This window comes from Pelodiscus sinensis, chromosome 6, assembly GCF_049634645.1.
Source record: "Pelodiscus sinensis isolate JC-2024 chromosome 6, ASM4963464v1, whole genome shotgun sequence".
Taxonomy (NCBI): Eukaryota; Metazoa; Chordata; order Testudines; family Trionychidae; genus Pelodiscus; species Pelodiscus sinensis.
The window spans coordinates 88870463-88894527 of record NC_134716.1 but is presented as its reverse complement, the minus strand read 5'-3'; the positions used below and the strand labels follow the sequence as shown (position 1 = coordinate 88894527).

At 46.9% G+C, this 24065-nt stretch overlaps 1 long non-coding RNA gene across 1 annotated transcript; it reads right to left on the bottom strand.

Annotated features, from left to right (window-relative positions):
* Positions 1 to 17681: 17681 nt before the first annotated feature.
* Positions 17682 to 20683, bottom strand: LOC142829762 (uncharacterized). The gene is made up of 3 exons (XR_012904508.1): positions 20558 to 20683; positions 18325 to 18485; positions 17682 to 17921 (listed from the first exon to the last, which is right to left on the bottom strand). It is a non-coding gene; the product is annotated as an uncharacterized LOC142829762 (long non-coding RNA).
* Positions 20684 to 24065: the final 3382 nt, after the last annotated feature.

Here is a 24065-nt window from a genome sequence, read left to right as displayed (position 1 = left end):
TACTAGTGAAACTTTGCAAAATACAATATCAAACTACCAGGTATGATGGGACAATGCTCAAAACTCCTTTTTTTAGATAGATGTGGATTTAAATCCTAACAGTGTTCATAGAATGTGTTTGGGAATGAGGGGTGAAGCAGGGAAATGTGATAGTATGTAATCCTTTCTCCATAAAACAATTGGTGATGTAGTTCTACTTTTTTCATCCTTTTAAGAATGTAAGAATGATGATATTGGTCAGACCAATGATCTATCTAGTCCAGTGGCCAATGACAGGTATTTCAAAGGGAATGAACAGAATAGGTAATCATCAAGTGATCTATCCCCTGTAGCCCATTCCCAGCTCTGGCAAGCAGAGACTAGGGACACCCAATTCATTGGGTTGCATCCCTGACCATCTTGGCTAATAGCCATTGATGGGCATATCTTTCATGAACTCATCTACCTCTTTTTAAAATTTAATTATATTTCTGGCCTTCACAACATCCATTGGCAAAGAGTTCCACAAGTTGACTGTGTTGTGTGAAGAGGTACTTATGTTCATTTTCAACCTGCTGCCTATTAATTCAACTGGGTAACTCCTGGTTCTCGTGTTATGTAAAGGAGTAAATAAACTTCCCTATTAATTTTCTCCATATCATGTATGACTCTATAGACCTTTATAATCTTTCCCCTTATTCCTCTCTTTTCCACACTGAAAAGTCCCTGGGTATGTCTAGACTACAGGGTCTTGTCAACAGAAGTTGGCTTTTGTTGACAAAACTATACCTGTGTTTACACTACCGCCGTGTTCTGTCGACAGTAAGTCGACACAACGTGGCAGTTTTGTCGACAGCGGTAAACCTCACTTTACAAGAAATAACACCTTTTTTCGAAAGTACTCTTTCGAAAAAAGGCGCTATTGCATGCAAACTGTGCTTTTTTGAAAGAAAGTGTATAGACTCTCTTTCGAAAAAGCGGCTTGCTTTGTTGACAATACTGATGATAATCTAGATGCTCTTTTTCGACAGTATCTTTGTCGACAGTAGCTCCTATATTTTAAATCTTGCCTCATACAGAAGCTGTTCCATACTCTTGATAATTTTTGTTTCCCTTTTCTGTCCCTTCTCCAATTCTAATATATCTTTTCTTGTAATGGGACAACCAGAACTGCACACAGTATTCAAGGTGTGGGCATACCATGGATTTATATAGTGGCATTATGATATTTTCTGTCTAATTAGGCATTCCTGTCCTAATGGTTAGTAACATTCTATTAGCGGTTTTGACTGCTACTATACATTGAGTGAGGCTTTCAGAGAGCTATCTACAATAAACCTCACTCATTGTACAGTATCCAGCTACCTTTCCACCTTTTTCTTAAGTGATATCAGCTAATTTAAATCCCATCATTTCATATGTCTTGTTTTCCAATGTGCATTACTTTGCGCTTAGCAGCATTGAATTTCATTTGCCATTTTGTTGCCCAATCACCAGGGCTGGCCTTACCATGAGGTGAACTGAAGTGGCTGCCTCAGGTGCTAGACTGGGGGAGGAGCGGGGGTGTCAGTAGGACCCAGAGTGTAGAAAATAGTGTCTGCTGCTGGTGCATATGTATTCTCTCTGCTCTAGATGCACAGAGATGGTGGAGTGCTGTGCTGGAGGAAGGAGGGCACAAGAGACATAACAGGCAGGCGAGGGGGCATGAGGGCACCATTTGAGCTCCCCGCCTCAGCTGCCAAAATGTCGTGAGCTGGCCCTGCCAATCACCCAGTTTTGGGAGATCCCTTTGTAACTCTGCAGTCTGCTTTGGTCTTAGCTCTCTTGAGTAATTCTGTATCATTTGCAAATTTTACCTCCTCATCCCTTTTTCTGAATATGTCAAGCAGCACTGGTCCCACTTCAGATGCCTACGCACACCACAGCTTACCTCTCTCCATTCTGAAAACTGACCATTTATTCCTACCCTTTGATTCCTATCTTTTAACCAGTTACTGATATGACTCCTGCAGGAGTTCGTTAATAACCTGAACATAAAAAGGGAATATGACAAAGAAGTGAAAACATGGACAAATTGCTAAGGAAGAGTACGAAAGAATAGCACAAGCACAAAGGGAAAAAACTTGAAAGGCTAAAACACAAAATGAATTATACCTAGCAAAGGATAAAAAAGTCAATAAGAGGAGGAGCAAGAAAAAGATGAAGGAAAACATAGGTTGTCTAATTTAACAGGGAGGGGGAGCTAATAACTGACAACATAAAAAAGGTTCAGGTATTTAATAACTATTTTGATTCAGTTTCCACTGGAAAAGTTAATTGCAACCATCAACAATATTAACAGGAAGAGCAGAACTGCAAGTCAAAAAGGAAACAAAATAGGTTAAAGAATATTTAGCTAAGCTAGGTATTAGCATAGCTAAGTATTTCATTCACGGTGGCCATGAGTCATGCTCACAAGACCCCAGTCAAGCCTGTCTGCAGTTCAGCTAGAATCTATCCATATGAGCTGTGGAGAGGCATAGGTGCCTTTACTCTGGTAACATGTACTACTCTCCAGCACTAGAGCATAACACCCTAACACATCTTGCAAAATGTTGTACAGTAGCAGGGCAAAAACCATTTTGCAATTGACAAAAAGCTTCTGAAACCTGTAAATCAATTTAAAATAAATGTAGTTTATTTTTTATTTCAGGCTGAAGCAATTTTTATGGGTGAACTCTGATAAAGCTACTCCAAAATAAGGTTATAATGGCAATGCCTCCAGAGATCCAGAATTTTAGGCTAGTATTTGCAAAGGGCCTTGAGTAAGTTTGGGCACCAAATTCACATTGGCATTCAAAAGGAGCTGGGTGCCTACTCCCTCAGATCCTTTGGAAATAATTCGTTGTGTCTAACATGCACAGAAGTCATTACTGCATACACATTCATTGAAATAAATCAAAAGTTTGCCTTTACAGAAGCACTTTCCACACAGTTTTTAAAGCAATAGGTTGGGTTGGAGCACTTGATCTCTCCCCGTAGACAAATTATTTTATATTCTGAGAACTGCACATTCTGCCCTGACTTTGAACTCCAGTCGAATTCCATGAAATGCGAATGGCAACCAATACAGAGGGCTTGTCAAAAAGAAAAAAACCTGATTTGTTGGCAGTAGGGTAGTTGATCAACTCCCACCAGAAAATGCACATAAATAGTTTCACTTGGCTTCAATCCGAGCAAACAAATTTCTTTGAAACTGTGTTCAGCTCTTTCAGTTTCCAAGAAATATTTTTTAATAACAAATGTTTTGTGGACCAGGCCGGTTAGAAGGCCAATATCCTGCTGCTAAATGTTCTGATTTGATTATCTATTTTAGAGCAACTTGAGTAGGACGAGTTGAAGTGAAATGTGACAGAAGCACATCTGTGTTGCCATAATGACCTTTCAGAGCATTTTTATTTGATTGTCAGTTTTTGCTTCCTGGTGAAATATAATTTACATGTAATTTCTCAAAACATTATTTTTATTATAATGAATTATTTTCTTTATAATAAATCCATATTACTTTGTTATATTTTTCTGAACAACTCCATATGTTCATGGCAGCTCCACTGGAAAATAAGCAGACTTGAAAATAGGCAAGTCTTGAGTGTTAGTTTCATTATAGAATTCTTTGCATAAATCTATGGCTATACCTCTTCTCCTGGACTTCTGTTCCCTAATTCAACTATTGAGCAGTAAAACTGGTGATATAATTGTAGAGAGACCTTGTGTATGTGATATAACTATAGTTACTTTCTGAATCTTGATCACCTAGATAATGGGTTTGTTCTAGTGGCCAAAACTAGCCAAATTATTTGCTGTGTACAAAACAGCCTTTTAATGTAGCCTATTTTTCTGTTCTCAAATAGATTTTCTGGTCCATGCATTACCTGTTATTTTCTTGTTCAAATAAATGTTTGTCTGAGTTGTTTGCAAGTGTTTCAGGTTGACTATTTGTTATTTGTGTGGTGCGTGTGAGTGGCCACCTAAAACACATAGTGATTCTTTTGGTCGCTGATTGGATTATTAAACTTCACAAACAGCAGAATAAATGAACGATGAATAGCAAATAACTGCTAACAGGTAGTGAATACCTTGTTTGCATGCTAACACAGATATTTGCACTAAGGGGGTTGCACAATTCTAAACTTCTTTAGACCAGGCTTATTGCACATGCTATGGGCTCCTTGTATCCCTCCAGTCCCTGCCTTCTAAGTTCCCTGTGAGACATTTTTGCACCTCACGCTATTGCGTGGATTAACTGCTAACTGCAACTCCCCAACCCATTTCACCTCCCCATCCTGTGTTCTGTTTGCCCCCAGCCCTCCTCCTCTACCAGGTCTAAGGTTGCCAGCTTTCTAATGGCACAAAACTGAACACTTTTGTCCTAGCCCTGGCCTGTCTCTTCCCCAAGATCCCATAGCCTCACTCCAGTCTCCTTCCACTTTCCTCACTTTTGCTGGACTGGGGCAAGGGGTTATCATGTGTAGAGGGGATTAGGGCTCTATGGGGGGTGTGGACTCTGAGTTGGGACTGGGGATGAGGGTTTGGAATGCATGAAGTGGGTCCTTACTGTGAACAATGGGTTTAGGGTATGGGAAGGGCTTGAGGCTGAAACATAGGGGTTGGAACAGTGGATTGGGGTATGGGATGAGGTGTGGGGTCCAAGTGGCTCCTAGGAAATGTCTGGCTGGTCCCTATGGCTAAATGCACTCCATGCCTCTCCTGCAGGTTCCCAACCAATGGGAGCTGCAGCGCTGGTGCTCGTGGGGGGAGGGGGTGGGGCAGCGCACAGCACCTCCATGGCCCCCTATACATGTAGGAACTGCAGGGACCTGCTATCTGTTTCCTGGAAGCCATGTGGTGCCAGGGCAGGTAGAGAGCCTGCCTTAGCTCTGGTGCGATGCTGACTGGAGATGCCAGGATTCCTTTTTGACTGGGTGTTCTGGTTCAGCCAGATTCTTGGCCACTCTGACCAGGTCCCCTATATTGTCCTTTTTGTGGCAGGCATTTTTTGTGTCCCATTTCCCCCCTGTGGCAGTGAGTCTGTGAGAACCCTTGTTACCCCATGACAGGGGCCCTGACTGCCCTCCATTCCGCACAATGTCAGGGTTTCTGTGGCACCCTCTCCCACATTCCAGAGTCCCTCATTCCCCTCTTTACTTCCTTCCCCTGATGCTAGTGGTGCTGTTGGCTCCTTTGTCCCCATATTCCTGGTGCTCTGTGCAATCCCCTATGCTTGCCTCCCATTTCCCCTTCCCATGATGCTGATTCTTGCCTGGGAGAGAAGTAATCCAGGATGTTAAACTCTTCTGGGAGGATAGGCATAGGGTTCTCATGGACTTTAAAGAAGATACCATTGTGATTATCTAGTTTAACCTCCAGCACATTGCAGGCCACAGAACTTCACTCAGCCACTCCTGTAAAAGATCCAAAACCTCCGGTTGAGCTACTGAAGTTCTCAAAGAGTGTTTTAAAGACTTCAAGGTGCAAAGAAATCCACCACTCAGTGAAGTTTAGTCTCAACCTCCCAACCTCATGCTATCTGTCAGTCTGCCCTTGGGGCGAAATTTTCTTTTCTGAGGAAGTGCATCCAAGATTCAGATGAGACCTGACTTATAACACCAACAGGCAGAACTGAACCTGCAACCTTTGGGGCTTAGTGCATGAGCCTCTACCACTTGAGCTAAAAGCCACCTGATTCTCAGCTAAGGCTATAGCGCAAGCTGATTATTTCTCTCTATAAATGGTCTGTGTGCCACTACATAAGACAGTAAACCATGCCCAATACATGTGGGAGTTACAGAAGCAGGCCTTCTTGGACAGTCTGTCACTGCTGGGAACCCTTTGTGAAGGCAGGGATTTGAGGATTCTGCAGCTTGAAAATATCACTTGTCAGAAGGAAATGAGAGAGATGTTTCCATTCATGAGCGATGACAGCCAGGGAAGCTGGAAGCCTGAGAGTGGTTTCCTTGCTGGGCTACTAAGAGGACATAGGATGGCAATTGCAACATGGCCAGTGAAGAACATTCCTCTAATAGCAAAGGAAAAGAGACATGAACATGGTAGAATTGAGTAATCTTCTTGAAGCTGAAAGTTTGTGTACACTTTGTTTTCTGCTGTGTTTACTCAGCTGTAGTAGTGGCTACCATCTAAAGGAAAAAGCAATGCAGTCTCATCAGTGACCTTGCACATGTTGTTGATTCATGGTGACCACTAATTCAGCAGAAGGGAGCCATGTTAGTCTGTATCTGCAAAAACAATTAGGAGTTCTGTGACACCTTAGAGACTTACAGTTTTATTAGGACATAAGCTTTTGTGGTTAAAATTCACTCCATCAGATGAATTGGAGTGGCAAATTCAACACTAACAACTTAAGATTGAATGAGGATCTCAACTGGTTAATACATTACAAAGGAAATTTTCCCTTTCTGGATATTCACCAAAGGCTGTGAATGACCCACGTCAACCCTGACTTGATTAGCTTAATTAACAAAAGCAACTTCTCCCTTATATATACATGTCAGCTCCTATAATTTCCACTCCAATTCATCTGATGAAGTGGGTTTTACCCATGAAAGCTTATGTCCTAATAAATCTGTTAGGGCACATCTACACCAGTGGTCTCCAACCTTTTGGGGCTGCCGGGCACCTGGGGGTGGGCCCGCTGACACGCCGTGTGCCCGGGGGCGGGGCTGCCCATGCACCTTGTGCCCGGGGCTGGCACCGGCATGTGCCACGTGCCCGGGGCAGGGGCCACCCATGCGCCTCGTGCCCGGGCCCGGCACTGCCATGTGCCACTCGCCCGGGGCAGGGGGCGCTCAGGGGCGGGGCCGGCCCAGATTGTTCAGCGGGCGCACATAAATGCCCCAGTGGGCGCTATGGTTCCCATGGACACCGCATTGGGGACCACTGGTCTACACTATGGGACAAAGTCAAATTAAAATATGCAACTTCAGATACGTTAATTGTGTAGCTGAAATCAAAGTACCTTAACTTGGCTTTTAGCGCTGTCTATACTGCAAGAAGTCAAAGGTGGAACACTCGACCTTCAATGAAAGCAGGGCTACCAGCATCGACCAGAGTGCCCCTCTCAGTTCAAATTAGCTGTCTTAACTAGACCCGCTAATTCGAACCCTGGAAGATCAACAGCGGCAGTGTCAATCTTCTCTGTAGTGTAGATGTACCTTCAGTTTGAACTTCTATGGTAGCATTGAGAAGCACCAGCCTAGATTAGTGGCCCCTTGTGTCTGACATTGTACAAATAACCAGAGACAGCTCTCATTCCATGAGAGAGACAAAGGGGACATTATTATCTCCATTTCAACAGATAGGTGACTGAGGTACAGATTGATTTATCCATGGTCACCTCACAAGTCTTTGGCAGATTTGGACTTTGATTCCTGATTGAGTGCCTGTTCAGTTCTTAGCCACGCTCTCCCTTTGTAAAAGGAATGGTTCTCTTGTCTTTGTTTCCAACTTGGTTTCCAATGGATTGTGCCTGAATGGTGAGATGTCTTAGAAGACCAAGCATTGAGGTAGGGCTTAATAGTGGGACACTGGTCAAAAGAAAACATTTCAAAAAAATGGCTATCAAGAAGAGGTAGAAGAATTTATGCATATTGACTTTTTATAGAATGTCTATTTTCTTCATTTGGCAAATGGGTGCAAATTATTCAGAATGGCTTTTGCTCCTTTGTTCTGTACAAACTTGTGCTTTTCTTCTTGACCCTTTTTTCACACACTTCCTGTGTATCTTAGGCTACGTCTACGCTGGCATGATTTTGCGCAAGAACTCTTTTGTGGAAGAGTTCTTGTGCAAAAACTGTTCCAGAAGAGAGCGTCTACACTGGCATGTGCCTTTGCGCAACAGATGTGCTTTTGCGCAAGAGCATTCTTGCCAGTTTAGACGCTCTCTTGTGCAAGAAAGCTCTGATGGCCATTTTAACCATAGGGCTTTCTTGCGCAAGTAATTCCTGTTGTCTATCTACACTGGCCTCTCGCGCAAGAACAGTTGCGCAAGAGGGCTTATTCCTGAGCGGGAGCATCATAGTTCTTGCGCAAGAAGCCCTGATTTCATACATTAGAACGTCAGTGTTCTTGCGCAAGAACTCATGGCCAGTGTAGACAGGCAGCAAGTTTTGGCGCAAAAGCGGCTGCTTTTGTGCAAGATCGCACCAATGTAGACACAGCCTCTCTGTTCCATGCAAATATTCTAATAGCAAGATACTGATTACATATAACCTAACCTGGAGGGCAGCATGCTGCTACTTTTCCATCCAAATTATGTAAAATGGGATTAGAAGGGCCCCAGAATAGGGCTGTTACTGTTTTATACACTTCAAACCATATTAAGAAAGTTTTATCTAGGGTCCTTTATCTGCACATACAGTCTGAAGTATTCTTAAATCTTTTGCTAAGCTATTTCTAGTATTATACCATGATAATCTTAAATACCTAGGGATTACCAGAGATTACTGCTCCACTTTCAGAGCCTTTCAAGACGCATTCATGGATTTAGTAAATTAGGTTTTTTAAAACTAAAACTGACCAGTTCCATGGCATACAGGTTTTGAGGTTTAATTCTCTTTTAAATCCTTAAAAATAATTTATAACATTGTTTAAAAGAGCTCTTAAAAATCTGACTTTTTTTGTTATGGTTCATAATGTGCTTTAAGTAATTTCCTGATTCTATTAACTGATCAGACTTCTGGTATAAAACTTCTTAATGAAATTTAGTCTGCGGACCTTAGCTGCATGAGACACTAACTGCAATTCATAAAAGATAAGACAGTCACACCCCTCCTGTAGGTAGTGCAGCATCTTCATTCATCAAGTATTAATTAAAAGTCAATAAATAAAGTTATGGGGAACTTGAACTGAAAATATGTTGCAGGCCGTTTCATCTTTAGCTCATAACTCGTTGAAATCTGGACCATGTTGATGGTGGATAAAAATCATGAACAAAGAATGCTCTTTTGTAGCTTGTGTGAAGAAAGTGGGTTCTCTTAGCCTAGTTTTTAGCAGCTGAATGTGCATATAACAAACTGGTGCTAGTTGGTATGCGTCACAAAAACAACAAGTTTAGATAAGTCAAGAAAGCTGAATTACATTCGCCCACTTATAGAATCATAGCTCTTGTGGCCAGAAAGAATTATAGTGATTGTAAGTGTGTATCCTTTCTATGCATGCTGGATGGATTAGATAATTTATGGAACTACCCTTCATCTCTACATTCCTATGGTCATCATAGCCTAACCTTCGATATAACACAGACCATAAAATTTAACCAAGTGGTTCCTGCATCATCCCTATAATTGAGCGAGGGCATGAAGAAATGAGCCCATATTGTGCTATCTCTGTAGAGAGAGGATTACTGTATCCAGGACTGTCAATCGGGTACCTTTTATATACATGCTTACTCAGAAATGTATGAGGAAAACATTATGGGAGAAAAAACACCTTTAACAAATGGGAAACAGTGACAGCAGATCAAGTTGTAATAGCATCTTTCTATATACCAGGTCAACTATTATGCAATAGCCCCAGTTATTTTAATGTAGGTAATGGTGTGGTGTCTGGTTCCTTTCTGGAATTGGTAATTCCAGCAGTATGTTGCAAATCTAGTAATTTCACAGAAATTTTTTGAAAACAGCATTTGGATTATTTTCTTAGCAGTTATTAAGATTATAAATTAGCTTCTTTGCTTTCATTTTTATCAGCTATGATTTTTAGAATAGTTTTTCAGACGGATTATTAAAGTAATATATATCAGGATTTGATATCAGGTCACTGAGTGCTGAATATTAGTTAGCATTGTTGCACATTTTTTGTTCTCTATATGCCGGAAAGATTTTTTTCACTGCATTTAAACTAGATCTGATGACAGGTAATATTGATATTAACCCTCCACCAGACTGTAAAATGAATTATTTTCTTTTAGCTCAGAAGTTATAGCCCTTTAATAATCATTTTATCCAGAACTGGACAGGGAATGATGACTCTCCAATGGTCCATTTTTCAGGGTGCATCTGAATCCCCACTTATAAGATGAAAAAGATCTTGTTTAAAACTAGCTAGATTTTACAGGGGGCTTCTACAGCTAACAGTGGAGGATTTTGGTGGTTGGCTTTGCCTATCTGTTATGTGTCTGAGGTTTCGTCTAGACTGCAGGCTTCTTTCAGAAGAAGCTTTTCCGGAAGAGATCTTCTGGAAAACTTTTTCCGAAAGAGAACATCCACACAGAAAAAGCACCATGAAAAAGCGATCTACTTTTTTGAAAGAAAGTGTCCAGACTGATTGGACGCTATCTTGCATATAAGGCCACCCAGAACCAGTTCAGCCAGTGCTTTAGGTCACCAGTTGCTTCCGCGTGCTGTTGCTGAAGCCAACCTGAGACACATGCTTAAAGGGACCCCCTTGGACAGCCGTTTCTCTGCTTCTGCTGCCTGCTTGCCTACCTCTTCAAGGGACAGAAAAGCTCTTGCAGTGCGTGCTCTGGTTGCTCAGCTTTTTTGGATGCCACAGCATTTTTCTTTGTGCCATGGAGCTGGAGTTGTCCCTGGGCATGTGATGGACCCACACGGCCATGCAGCAGTTCTGCAGCAGTTTGTGCACGCTGCCTTCCTGGCCCTGCATAAGCTGGACATGGAACTCATTCTTGAGACTCTCTCCGTGTGTGGGAGCAAGACCCATGCAACCGCATACCACAATCGAGAGAGGTTTTTGGAGGCTAGACACCAGTGGGAGCTGAGGAACGACCAGCAGTGGCTCCAAAACGTCCTCATGCAGGAGGCCACCTTTTTGGAGCTGTGTGCCTGGCTCGCTCCTGCCCTCCTATGACGTGACACCCACCTGTGGCCCGCCATCCTCCTGGAGAAGTGGGTCACAATTGCCGTCTGGAAGCTTGCCACCCCTAACAGATACCAGTCAGTGAACAACTAGTTCGGCCTGGGGAAGTCCACTGTCGGGGCCCTCCTCTTGGAGGTAAGGCACTCTCGAGCTGCAGTCCCTGCCATGGGAGGGAGGAGGAGGCTTCTGCTGCCTGGAAAAGGGGGACCCTCAGGAAGCGGAGGGGTTGGAAGGGGCTGAGGGTGGGGGGGGAAGCCCCATCCCCGGGGGTTATGCCATCCCGCCCTCACACAGCCCTGCTTCTGCGGGGGGGGGGGGGAGCCTCATGGGGGTAGCTCATGGGGTGTTTGGGGGGAGGAGAGGAGAGGAGGGCGGGCACCTCCCAAGGGCTTAGGCACTCCCTCTCATTCTCTGTTTTGTGTGGTTTTTGGTCCCTTCTGCAGGTTGTGAGGGCCATCAACTCCACTCTGTTGAGCAGGGTCATCTGCCTGGGAGACCTGGACCCGACTGTGGCCGGATTTACTGCCCTTGGGTTCCTGAACTGTGGTGGAGCCATAGATAGGACCCACATCCCAATCCGTGCACCTCTACATTGAGCGGCCCAGTATATCAACCGCAAGGACTATTTTTCAATGGTGCTGCAGGCCCTGGTTGACCACTATGGACATTTTACTGACATTTTTGTTGGGTGGTTGGGCAGGTCACACGATGCCTGCGTCTTTTGAAACTCAAGCCTCAATGGCAAGCTTGAGGCGGGCACATTCTTCCCCTGTCATGACTTTGCAGTTGGGGATGTGTAGATGTCACTGTGCATTGTGGGGGATGTGGCCTACCCCCTGATGCTGTGGTTAATGAAACCCTATAATGGCCACCTGGATCCCAGCAGGACCAATGTTACTCCCACCTCTGCTGGGCAAGGATTCAGGTGGAGTGCACCTTTGGCTGCCTGAAGGCATGGTTCATATGTCTCCTGACCTGCCTTAATGTGGGGGAGGAGGCATGGGCATCACTTGAGTAGGGGGCATGGGCATCACTTGGGGAGGGAGCAGAGGCATTGCTTGGGGGGGGGCAGAGGCAGAGGATGGTAGGCAGGAGCAGCAACAGCAGCTGAATGCGCCATCATTTCCCGCACGATGGCACACATGTTATCACCCTGCCACATGAGCTAGTCCCATATGCGGATCCACCACTCTGTGTCCTCCTGAACCATCTATGCCAAGGTCTGCTGCATGTCATGCAGGACGCCCTCATGCTGCCTTGGGAGGTCTGGAATGCTTTCAGGTCCCCTGAGGTCGGGCGGCTGGCTCTGGTATCGTGGCTCACCCCTCAGTCCCGGCTGGTCCAGCCGTGGAGAATACAAAGAGGGAGAGGCGGTCAGTCATCCATGCAGACACTGTTGCTGAGGCTGTGAGCAGCAAGCAACAGTTCTCAGGCCAGAGAACGAGGATGTCTCGGGAGCAAGGCCTCACAGGGGCCCCAGGTGTCCAGGGAACCATGCTGCCTGCTACCCTCCATCCATGGACAAGCAGGTAAGGGAAGTGTCCGGCCACAGTGGGATCCCATGGGTGGCAGAGGAGCCTAGAGCAGCCTGGCCCTCCCTTGCTCTCACACACACACCTGTGCCTCGCAGCGCTGTCTGCTGGAGCAGGTGGGGCTTTGCATGTGCAAGCATGCCCTTGTGTTGTAAGCAGTACTTCTCGGTGTGTCGGGGGTCATGCCTGTGCCCTTGTGGATAGCCTACCTCCAGCCATGGCATGTGGTGGGAGGCCATCCCTCCCCCCCGCTGGGGCCAGATGTGTGTGTGTGGCCTCTCCTGAGCTTGGGAACAGGAGTCTGGGGGTGCTCAGGAGCTGCCTGCTGAGACCATGTGGCACACAATAATGCTGCACATGGTTCCATATGCATGGACTGCAGCACAATGTCCAGCCCGAGCAGACTGAGTGACGCTTGCACCCCATCCCTTCTGAGCCTGCCTCCCCCGCCCTGTGCGTGTGACAAACTGAGATGACTCCATGGTGTCAGACGATGCCAGTGACTCGTCCAGGCTCACAGCAACCAGATCCAGGGACAGCATCACAGTTGTGGCCATGTCGTCGTCATCCTCCTCCTGCCACTGCTGTCTGTTATCGTCCTCCTCCTCCGTGACCTCCAGTCGGGTGACAACGGGCGTCTCTAGCCTGGAGTTGATGACAACGGGTAGGGAAAGGGCTTCTCCATGCCCCAGGATCTGATGCACTTCTGCGTAATAGGGGCAAGTGTGGGGTCCGGCCCCGCAGTGTGAGCTTTGCTCTCTGGCCCTCACATACCTGTGGCAGAGCGCCTTCATCTTACTCTGGACCTGTCCTAAGGTTTGGGGTGGGTGTCCCCGCTCTGCAGTGTCTTGGCCATCTGGCAATAAATGTCCACATTGTGGCGTTTGGAGCAGAGATCCTATAGGGTCTTCTCCTCCCCCTACAGCTCGAGGAGGGACAGGATCTCCACTCCAGACCACGAGGGTGCCTGCCACTTGGTACCCCTCGGTGGGTCCTGGGAGCCTTGGTCATGCTCCCGGCGAGGGCCTGAAGAGTCTCAGGGGCTTGTGGCTGTGCCATGGGTCAGCAGGCCTGTGGCAGGGAGAGCTACGCGGTCAGGGTGCTGCTCCAGGGCTGGCTTCCTGCCACAAGGTTGTCCAGGGTGCTTGCAGCTTTAAGAGGGGCCAGGAAACAGGAACTATAGAGTTGTGGTTACTTTGGACAGAGTGGCCACCAAGGCACCCGTGTTATTTCCTGGAGGCCTCTTCTTTTGAAAAAAAAAAAACCCTCTTCCCCGTCCACATATGCCTTTTTCTAAAAGAGCTCTTTCAGAAAAGACGTTCTACCTCATAGAAACAGGTTTACCGCTGTTGGAAAAACCCCTCAGGCTATGTCTACACTACAAAGTTAGTTCAAACTAACGGACGTTAGTTCGAACTAACTTTCATAGGCGCTACACTAGCGCTCCGCTAGTTCGAATTTAATTCGAACTAACGGAGCACTTAGTTCGAACTAGGAAAACCTCATTCCATGAGGATTAAGCCTAGTTTGAACTAGGTAGTTCGAATTAAGGGGTGTGTAGCCCCTTAATTCGAACTAGTGGGAGGCTAGCCCTCCCCAGGTTTCCCTGGTGGCCACTCTGGCCAACACCAGGGAAACTCGTATGCCCCCTTCCCGGTCCCGGACCCCTTAAAGGGCCACGGGCTGGCTACGGAGCCCGTGCCAGGTGCAAGCCTGCCAGCACCCAGCCAACAGACCCTGCACCTGGCACGGATCGAGCCACCCACCCGATGCCCCCCAGCCCTCCCCCTCTTCCCGGGACCAGGCTGGCGGCTCCCGGGAGCTTGCCCAGGACCGCAAGAGGCGGGCACCCACCTGGGCTAGTGCGGACATCGTGGACCTTGTCCACGATCTCCGCACTAGGCACAGGAAAGTGGCCGGCTAGGGCAGGATAGCTGCCAGCCTGGCCACACAGGAGCAGGTGTGCAAGAGAATCAAGGGGGTCCACTGAGACTCCTGACCCTGAGCCCTGAGCTTACAATGGCCGTCCTGGGTCAGACCAAAGGTCCATCTAGCCCAGTAGCCTGTCTGCTGAAAGCGGCCGACCCTAGGGACCCTGGAGGGGATGGACCGAAGACAGTGACCAAGCCATTTGTCTCGTGCCATCCCTCTCCAGCCTTCCACAATCCGTGGGCAGGGACACCACTCCTACCCCCTGGCTAATAGCACTCCATGGACCCAACCTCCATGACTTGATCTCACTTCCCTTTAAACTCTGTTCTAGTTCTAGCCTTCACAGCCTCCTGCAGCAAGGAGTTCCACAAGTTGACTCTTTGCTTTGTGAAGAACAACTTTCTGTTACTACTTTGAAGCCTGCTACCCATTCCTTTCCTTTGGTGTCCTCTAATCCTTCTTTATGGGAACTAATGAAGAACTTTTCTGTATGCACCCTCTCCACCCCACTCCTGATTTTAGAGACCTCTATCCTGTCCTCCCTCCGTCTCCTCTTTTCTAAGCTGAAAAGTCCCAGTCTCTTTAGCCTCTCTTCATATGGGACCTGTTCCCAACCCCTGATCATTTTAGTTGCCCTCCCCTCTCCCACCCTCTCTCTTCCCCTCTCCCACCTCCTTTTCCCAGTCTCCCCCAGTTTTGTTCAATAAAGACAGATTCCATTTTGGAAGACACGTTATCTTTATTTTGTACATCAAGAAGAGGGGCTAGGGAAGGGTAAGTGGAAGGAGGTGAGGGAGGAATGGGGTACGAGTCCCCGATGGGGAGGACTGGGCTGGCTCTGCAGGCTTCTGGGGGTGGAAGCTCTCCTGCAGCCCCCCAATTGTCCCCTCTCCCCAGATGGCAGCCTGCGGCAAGTGCAGCCGGGCTGATGGCCGAGTGGTGTGATGTGCCCAGTGTGGGTAGTCCGGGCAATCCAAGCCAGGACTGCTTTGCAAGCGGGGCACCCCTGAGAACTGTCTGTCCGGGGTGGGGGTTGGGACCCTTTAAGCACAGCCCTCGGCTAGCCTGAGACAGCAGCTCCACGCTCTAAGTCCTCCTCTGATGCCCTGCCGGCACTGCTTCCGGCCATCCTTAAGCCCGGTTCAGGGTCCACTTAATGTGGACATGCTAGTTCGAATTAGCAAAACGCTAATTCGAACTAGTTTTTTAGTCTGGATCTGTTAGTTCAAATTAGCTTAGTTCGAATTAACGTTGTAGTGTAGACATACCCTCAGTTCTTTTGTTTTTTTTTCGAAAGAACGCGATTGCAGTGTGGACATAACTGAAGGTTTTCCCAAAAAACCTCTGCTGTGTAAACATACCCTCCTATAGTTTTCTCTTTCTTCCCCACTGCTGTGAACTGGCTCTGAGTCCTTGACATGCTCAGTTTTGTCTACATACCTATAGCTATCAGCAGGTCCCTTTGAACAGAACATTATATTAAATTCAATTAAACCTTTGTACTGTCTTTTATCTGTGCCCCTCCCACCCCCATCTGATAGAAGAAAATGCCCAGAACGTTCAAGCAGTCCAGTCCTTGACAACAGATTCCCTCTAGTACAGGCAGTCCCTGGGTTACGTACAAGATAGGGACTGTAGGCTGTTCTTAAGTTGAATCTGTATGTAAGTCGGAACTGGCGTCCAGATTTAGCCGCTGCTGAAACTGACCAGTGGCTGACTACAGGAAGCCCGAGGCAGAGTTGCTCTGCCCCGGGCTTCCTGGAATCAGCCGCTGATCAGTTTAAACAGCGGCTGAATCAGGGCGCCTGGAGCAGAGCAGCTTGGGTACTGCTGGGTTGGTCCAGTAGCGCCGAGAGCGACGCTGCGGGACCAACCGGCAGCGCCCCAGCTGCTCTACCCCAGGTGTCCCCAAGTCAGGTGCTTCTGAAACTGATCAGCGGCTGATTCCAGGAAGCCCGGGGCAGAGCAACTCTGCCTCGGGCTTCCTGTAGTCAGCTGCTGGTCAGTTTAAGCAGCGGCTGACTTGGGGACGCCTGGGGCAGAGCAGCTGGGGCGCTGCCAGTTGGTCCCGCAGCGCCGCTCTTGGCACTACTCGACCAACCCAGCAGCACCCAAGCTGCTCTGCCCCAGGCGCCCTGATTCAGCCGCTGCTGAAACTGACCAGCAGCGGCTGAATCAGGACAGCTGGGGCAGAGCAGCTGGGGTGCTGCCGGGTTGGTCCAGTAGTGCTGAGAGCGGTGCTGCGGGAACCAGCAGCGCCCCAGCTGCTCTACCACAGGCGTCCCGAGAAAAGCCTGGTCTGCTGGGGGGGGGGCACAGCTAGTGCGCCCCCCCCAGCAGACCAGGGAGACGCGGGCGGTGGGACCGAGACGCACCCTGGTCCTGCCGCCCGGGTCCTCCGCATCTCCCTGGTCTGCTGCCCCCCCCCCCAGCAGACCAGGGAGCCGCGGAGGACCCCGCGGGACCGCGGCGCGTCTGGGCGGTCCCCCCGCCTGGGTCCTCCGCGGCTTTGCTCCGCGTCTCCCTGGTCTGCTTGGGGCCCCCCCCCAGCAGACCAGGGGGACGCAGAGCAAGCCGCAAAGGACCCAAGCGGGGGGACCGCCCAGACGCGCCGCGGTCAAGTCGGATCCGTGTAACCCGGGGACTGCCTGTACTGGAAACACAAACAGGTATTAGAAGGCTTTAATTTGACCAGAGCCCATTTTGCAGGAGGAAGAGGCAGCTGCCCCAAACATTGTGGACCAAATCGGAATAAGAGCATAAGAACAGCCACACTGGGTTAGACCAAAGGTTCATCTAGCCCAGTATCCTGTCTTCCAACAGTGGCCAATGCCAGGTACTCCAGAGGGAGAGAACATCCTGTCATCCATTTCCAGCCTCTGACAGAGGGTAGGGACACCTTCCTATCCACCCTGGCTAATAAGCACTGATAGACCTATCCTCCATGAATGTATCTAGAATGTTTCTGGAGTAGTCACTGAAGCCCACATTCCTCTCTGTGTTGGCCCAACTTCCCTAGCAAGAGAAGACCTGGCTTTTTAGAATGCCTAGTGCTGGCCACAATCTGTCCTTGAAGCCTAGAGATGCAAGAACCAATAGATAGTCGTAAGATTATCGAGGCATATAAGAGAAAAGGGCTTGTGGGCCTCTGAGCATGGATAGCCATAAGGTAGCAGAAGTTGCAGATATTGACAAAAAATGAAAGTTATGAGTCGTCATGTTAGGTTGATGCAGGTCATGAGGGGAAAACACTTAAATATTATTAATTAACCAAAATGATCTTGTCATGCAACCTGATGTCTAATAAATGGAAGTAAACTTAAAAGCAACTATCCTGTTACCTTGAAACATGGCCTCTGTTCCAGGAGCAGCCTGAGAACATTACTTTTGAAAGGTCTCAGTGCCATTAAAATTCACACAGAAGCAATTAAGCAAATATTTTTAATTCTTTTTCACTTTCCTCTGTCTGGGGCAGACCAGGAAAGCTTAGAGTCAAAATCCTGATTGTTAAATGGATTAGGAATAGCAGCTGTCCCACTGTGGTCATATTTCACTCCTTTATCAGAAGGTCACTGCAGCTTCTCTTTCACTTCAGCCTTTTGTCACCTGGGTTTTACAGAAAGTTACAGTAAGTAGTAGTCATTACAAGAATAAATTAAGTCATGGTTTGACTACACCCTTTTGTCACAAGTCTGGATTACAGACAAACTTTAGGAGGTTTATTTTCTCTTTCTCCTTTGACCAATTCATTAGCCCTATTTAAAAAAAAATGACACCTCGCCCCACTTTGTGGTCTTTTGCATTTCTCTACCGCAATTCCAGCAATACTAGAAAAAACAACTTCCCAAACAATGTGCTATCTCTTTCCAAAAAAGGTGAGCTGGGAAGATAGGAAGTTCCCTCTGTTAAAATGATGTTTGGAGGCAAACAGGTTAGAAAACAACAACCCCCTCCCCCCAACTAAAAAACAACAACCAAAAAAACCCCCCACTCTGGCTTTTTTACTTACTTTGAGCAGATGTTGTAATAAAAAAAATTTTTCTCTTCCTTACAGCTGCCTGGGTAAGATTAGAACCAAGACCATGTTACAGATCAGGCTGAGTCTATTTCTTGATGTTTCTTCCCTTCCCTTTGTGACATAAAAGCCTCCAGTCTAGTATCACCTGCTGGCTAAGATAAATAGCAACAAGCAAATAGTGATGTTTTTCTCCCTTTCACAACATTGTCATACCAGTTTCTATTACAGGCACCAGTGATAGGATGATGAGGAAGGTGCCCAGAAGAAGGTTTTTATGGGTGTGGAGGAAAGGATTCATACTCCTCCTTGCTCTGTTGAGCAACCTTTCTGCAAGTACACGCAGATTCCAAAGTCAGAAGAGACCACTGTGATCATCTAGTCTGAACTCCTGCATAACACATGCCACAGGACTTTCTGAACTAATTCATGTTTGAACTACAGCCTGTTTTCTAAAAAGTCCCCCTATCTTATTTTTAAAATTTCCATTGATGGCAAATCTACCACAACCTTTGGTAAGTTGTCCCAATGGTTAATTGCTCTACTGTTAAAAATGCTTCTTATTTTTACCCTGAATTTACTCTTGTTATACTTTCTAGAAGAGTCCTCTGTTATTAATTCTGTGTTCTTGTAGTGCACATGCACTCAGGCAGGCTGCTGTCTCTTTCCAAATCGGCTGACAGATGGCTCCTTCACTTTGCCAGTCTACAGCATTTAAATGGGACAAAACACTAGTTTTTGGAAAGCCCACAGGACAAACAAACCTTGAAAACTGGCCCAATTCCAGTTTTCAGGAACATGAGGTCATCCTAGATGAGATGCAATGTTTTATTATACTCTTCATAACAGCCATTCACATAATTAAAACAGAACACAACCAAACTACTCTCTGGTATCCTTTATCAAAGCCATGAAACATATAACAATACTATGGGCACACAAGATAACACATGTACACCTAGACATCTGCTGTGATGCCCTGACCTTAACTCTCAGGCACACAATCCTAAAATAGACAACATCTGCTATCAGCTATTCCATGGACCAATAGAATTCCAGTCAAATAAAATAAGCGTTAGTTTGAAACAGGTTGATGAAAATATGCATGCAAGAAAGGTCATTTTTATGCCTGCCTGACAGATCAGAATATTAAAAAGGGGAATGAAATGTTCTCCCTACTGCCTGAGTACATTGTGATTTGTTACTCTTTGGGAGGCTCATTTACTCGGCTTCTCTGCTCTCCTTTCACTGAACCAGCATCCCTATTTTTTTAACTGCTCTCCCTTTTTAATTTGTCCAGTGTCTCTAGTTTAAAGGGCCATGTTCTGGCATTGCTCAAATTTATCCATGAGGTTTGGATTATTAGAAGTGGCATTGAGATGATGCAAGCTCACTTTCAATATTAATGGTGAGAGTTCAGGTTAGTCCAATATTTCATTTTCTTTAAAGAATGCTGTAAGTTAGGTGTTGTAGTAATTAAAAAGATTACAAAAGGAAAAGACCAATCAGGTCCACTAATCCAGCTCTTTGAAATTGCAGGCCTATTCCCTACTGTACAGATTTCACTTAATATTTTATTAGTTATGCCAGTCAGGCTGAGGGATAGCTGCTAAGGGCTTGTCTGCCCTTGAAACACTACAGCAGCACTGTCAAGGCTGTTCCCCACTCTGGCATGATGAATGCAGAAGTGGGGGCCTGCACGAGCACTCCAAACCCTTGCCTCTACAGCTCTAGTGCAAAACGCTCCCCTCCCCCAAATCCTAATGCCCAGATTTTGGGGGATCTGCTGCCACCATCAAGTGCTTTTGAATCCACAAACAGGGTGGACACTTGAAACCAACCCCAGGGGTACCCCAAGCTCTTTTTCCCCAAAAGATCTTGAAAAAGAAAGGAGAAAAAATGAGCTGTAATCTCTGTAAGTTGACCCCTCAGTCAGAGGCATGCAGATACACACACAGACAGACCTTCCAGGACACAAAAATCAACCAATACCAGTTAATTATAAAAAGAAATAATCATTTATTATGAGAACCAAACTACAGTTGCAAGCATAGTAAAGTGGCTGGATGGGAAGAGCCACCAATTGATCTAGATACTCAAGGGAAGCCCCTGGGCTAAAAACTTACAAAGAGAAAAAACACTATTAACAACTTAGACATTATTTCCAAATCCCCAAACCAGGAAAACAACAAATCCCGATGGACTATCTAAACTTTTCCCTACTTACACATTGTAATAAGTCCGTCCTTGGAGAGAGAAGTGTCTCTCATCTCCCTCAGTCTTGGAAGAAACCATTCTGAATCTCAAACAAAGAAACAGAGAGAAAAACTTTTCTTTTCCAGTTTGAAATTCCTACCTGCATAGTAATTGGCTGACCACCCAATATCTGGCTAGCTATAGGGTTAACCCCTTAGTTACCAGGTGCTGGTCAGCACTCCTGATTATGACACAGTGGTGGTACTGCAGCTAAGGCACTCGCTACAGCAACATGAGTGATTCTCTCATTGCTGTTAGTTAATCTTTCTCCCCAGGAGGAGGTGGCAGCTAAGGCAAAAGAAGAATTCTCCCATTGACTTACCATTGTCTACCCCAGGATTTAGATTGGCTCAAGGTGTGGTTCTTTCACACCCTCAAGTAATTTAGGTGGGTCAACTTCACTTTTGAGTGTAGACCTGGTCCAAGTTATGGGCAAGACCTGAGTCCAGTTTGGCAGAAAGGCTCAGCCAACTTGCAACTGTGCTAAATCACTGCCCTCAGGGGTAGGGTGATGATATTTCACAAAGGAAAAATGGGACACTTCATGGGGATGGCCCTACTTACCTGCCCAAGCTTCCCACCACCACCTGCGGGGCTGGCTTCACCTGCTTGTCCGAGCTCACCACTGCCACTTTTGAGTCCCCAGCTCCTCACCTGTGTTCACCACCACTATGCAGGGATGTCCTCAGACACTTGTCTGAACTTACCATAACCACCTATGGGGTTGGCCCCAGCTGCTAGCTCGAGCTCCCCACCACCACCTGCTGGACTGGCCCCAGATGCTCTCCCAAGGTGCCCACTTTCTACTTTTCCCCAGACCCCACTCCTGCTCCACCCTTTCTCCCAAGGTCCTACCCTCACCCAAAGTCCTGCCCCCGCTCCACCTTTTCTTGCATTATTCTGTCCACTTCCCCCAAGGTGCCCTGTCCTTACTCCTCACCAGCACTTTTTGCACACTGTGGAACAGCTGATGGTGCTGGGGGAAGGAGAAGAGTTTGGAGGGGCTGTTGCGTTTTCAACATGGATGCTCCAACTAATAGTCCTTAAAAAGTCAGCTGCTCATGTGAGGAAGGCTGTGCCAGAATGGGCCTTCTAGGTTTTTTTTTTTTTTTTTTGCCACCATTTGAAAGTTGTTTTTCAACAATTAAGTTCAGTCAATGCACATCTCAATTAGATGGGCACCTCACTTGCAAGGTTCCTTAATTAAATATAAAATAATAGGATTAGTCTCTAATAGTGTTATAGACTTTTCATCAGGAAGGAACTCAGAGCCTTCTGGGTTTCTGACGCAACTAGCAGTCAGCAGTCCCACTCTGTTTTAATTTTAGAGCTATAATGCTCAGGATAAGGAGACTGCTGTAGCTAGCTTAGCAGTTAAGTGCATTAGGCAGTGTAATGATAGTTGGTAGTGATTAACACCTGATTAATATGATGGATTATAAGAAAATATATCTAGGTTGCAAAGGACTTCCTTTGTCAGAATTGTGGCACTGTATACTGTTCTGGCATTCAAGGATACTTAGTCTTTTGTGTACATTAGTATGTTGGAAATTATGACACAAGGACTAAACATTTGATGTGATTAGGGACTATTCAGGGACCTTAGTAACCAATTGTTTGTCTAAGACATTTTGCCCTTCTGAATCCATGAGGATTCTTTTGTATGGATCACATTATTTGATTAGTTATTAAATGTTAATAATGTGGTACAGTTGTGCAGGGACATTGCTTATTGTACAATAAGTTAATAACTGTTATCCAAGGAGTTTATTGTTCTTTCCCTATACACATACCACTCCCATTGGGAGGAATGTGTGTGTTCTGTATTAATACCAACCCTGGAACTTTCCCTTGCAACAAACCCCGTTGACAACTTTGTCCACATATTTACTATGCTGACACCATCACTGGACCTAACCATGTCAGTTCTATGATCAAGAACACATATTCCTGTTCAACCAGAAATCTAATTCGTGCCATCATGTGCCAACAGTGTCCTTCTGATATGTATATTGGACAGACTTCTCATACACTTTGCCAAAGAATTAATGCCCACAAATCAGACATCTTCACAAGGAAAAAACAGTTGCTCTGATTTTTCTATGGGTTAATGGATCCTGACCCAAAAATGGTTCCCCACCCCTGACTTAGAACAGTTAGGGGTTGTTTGCACCAGGACAATAGGATGTGTGTGGAATGCAATTCTTTCTCCTCAAATGGAAAGGGAAGTCTGTGATAGCAGGGATAGTTATACTGCAGAATGACCACAGGGTTGCACCAGGCATGGGAGACAGTAACATTCCAGAATGATCACTGGGGGACAGCAAGTTTGTCCCAGCCACCACGACAGTCCCAGAGCAGCTGCTAGCTGGGCAGCCTGGCCCCTGTCACCTCAGGCTGGCTCAAAGCAGCAACCACTGGACAGGCATCACAGCCCCTGCTTCCCTGGACCAGCCCTGGGGAGCAACCTCTGGCATGCAGCATGATCCCTGCCACTCCGGGCCAGGTCTGGGGAGCAGCTCCTGGCTGCCCTTATACTCTGCCCTGACTTCTGCAACCCCACACCTCCCAGCTCCCTATCGTGACTCCTGTACCCAACCTCCTGCCCTGATTCCCCCACACCTCTCATGCTTGCCCTGACTCCTACCCCTCCACCCCCACAGATCCCTTGCCTTGAAGGATTTGAACAATGCTGGGTAAATCTTCTAGTTAAAAACTGTAATCCTTCTGCCGGGTAGGCCTGGCAGCAACCAGGACCAGGTTCAATATCTTGGGGCCCATCTCACACAGAACCGGCTCGAGCCCCCACCCAGTAACCTGGGAAATTCACACACCCCTGGGTGCCTCTGAGAGGCAATGCTTTCCCCACTTGCAAGCAGAGTCTGAATGTAGGAAAGAAACATTTAATGAAACAGAAGTCATACAGCATTAACTTGGGAAAATACCACATACAGAGTTCATAACCCAAACATGAACTAAGCCCCCCCCAGCCAAGAATCACCCAAAGTCCCAAAGTCCGACACCCCAAAAGTCTCTGTCCCTGGTCAGTGCCATCCAGAGTCCAAAGGTTCACCCGCAGGGTTTCACCTCCCAAGCTGGGTAGAAATGGGATAGGGGAATAGATAGAGGGCACCTTATGAGCCAATACGCCACGCTCCACCAGCTGTCTCGTTCCATGCCACCGGACACTCTGCTGGTCACCTACCGCTGCTTCTACCAGCCGTGCTGCACCGCTTCTTGCCTGCCGCTGCTCCTACCAGCCACGCCGCGCCACGCCATTGGTCACTGCTCCTCGCCTGCCACCACTCCACGCCGCTGGCTGCCGCTCCTCACCTGCCGCTGCTCCTACCAGCCGCACCACACTGCTGGTCACTGCTCCTCGCCTGTCACTGCTCCACACTGCTGGTTGCCACTCCTCGCCTGCCGCCGCTCCATGCCGCTGGTTGCTGCTCCTCGTCTGCTGCCACTCCTCACCTGCT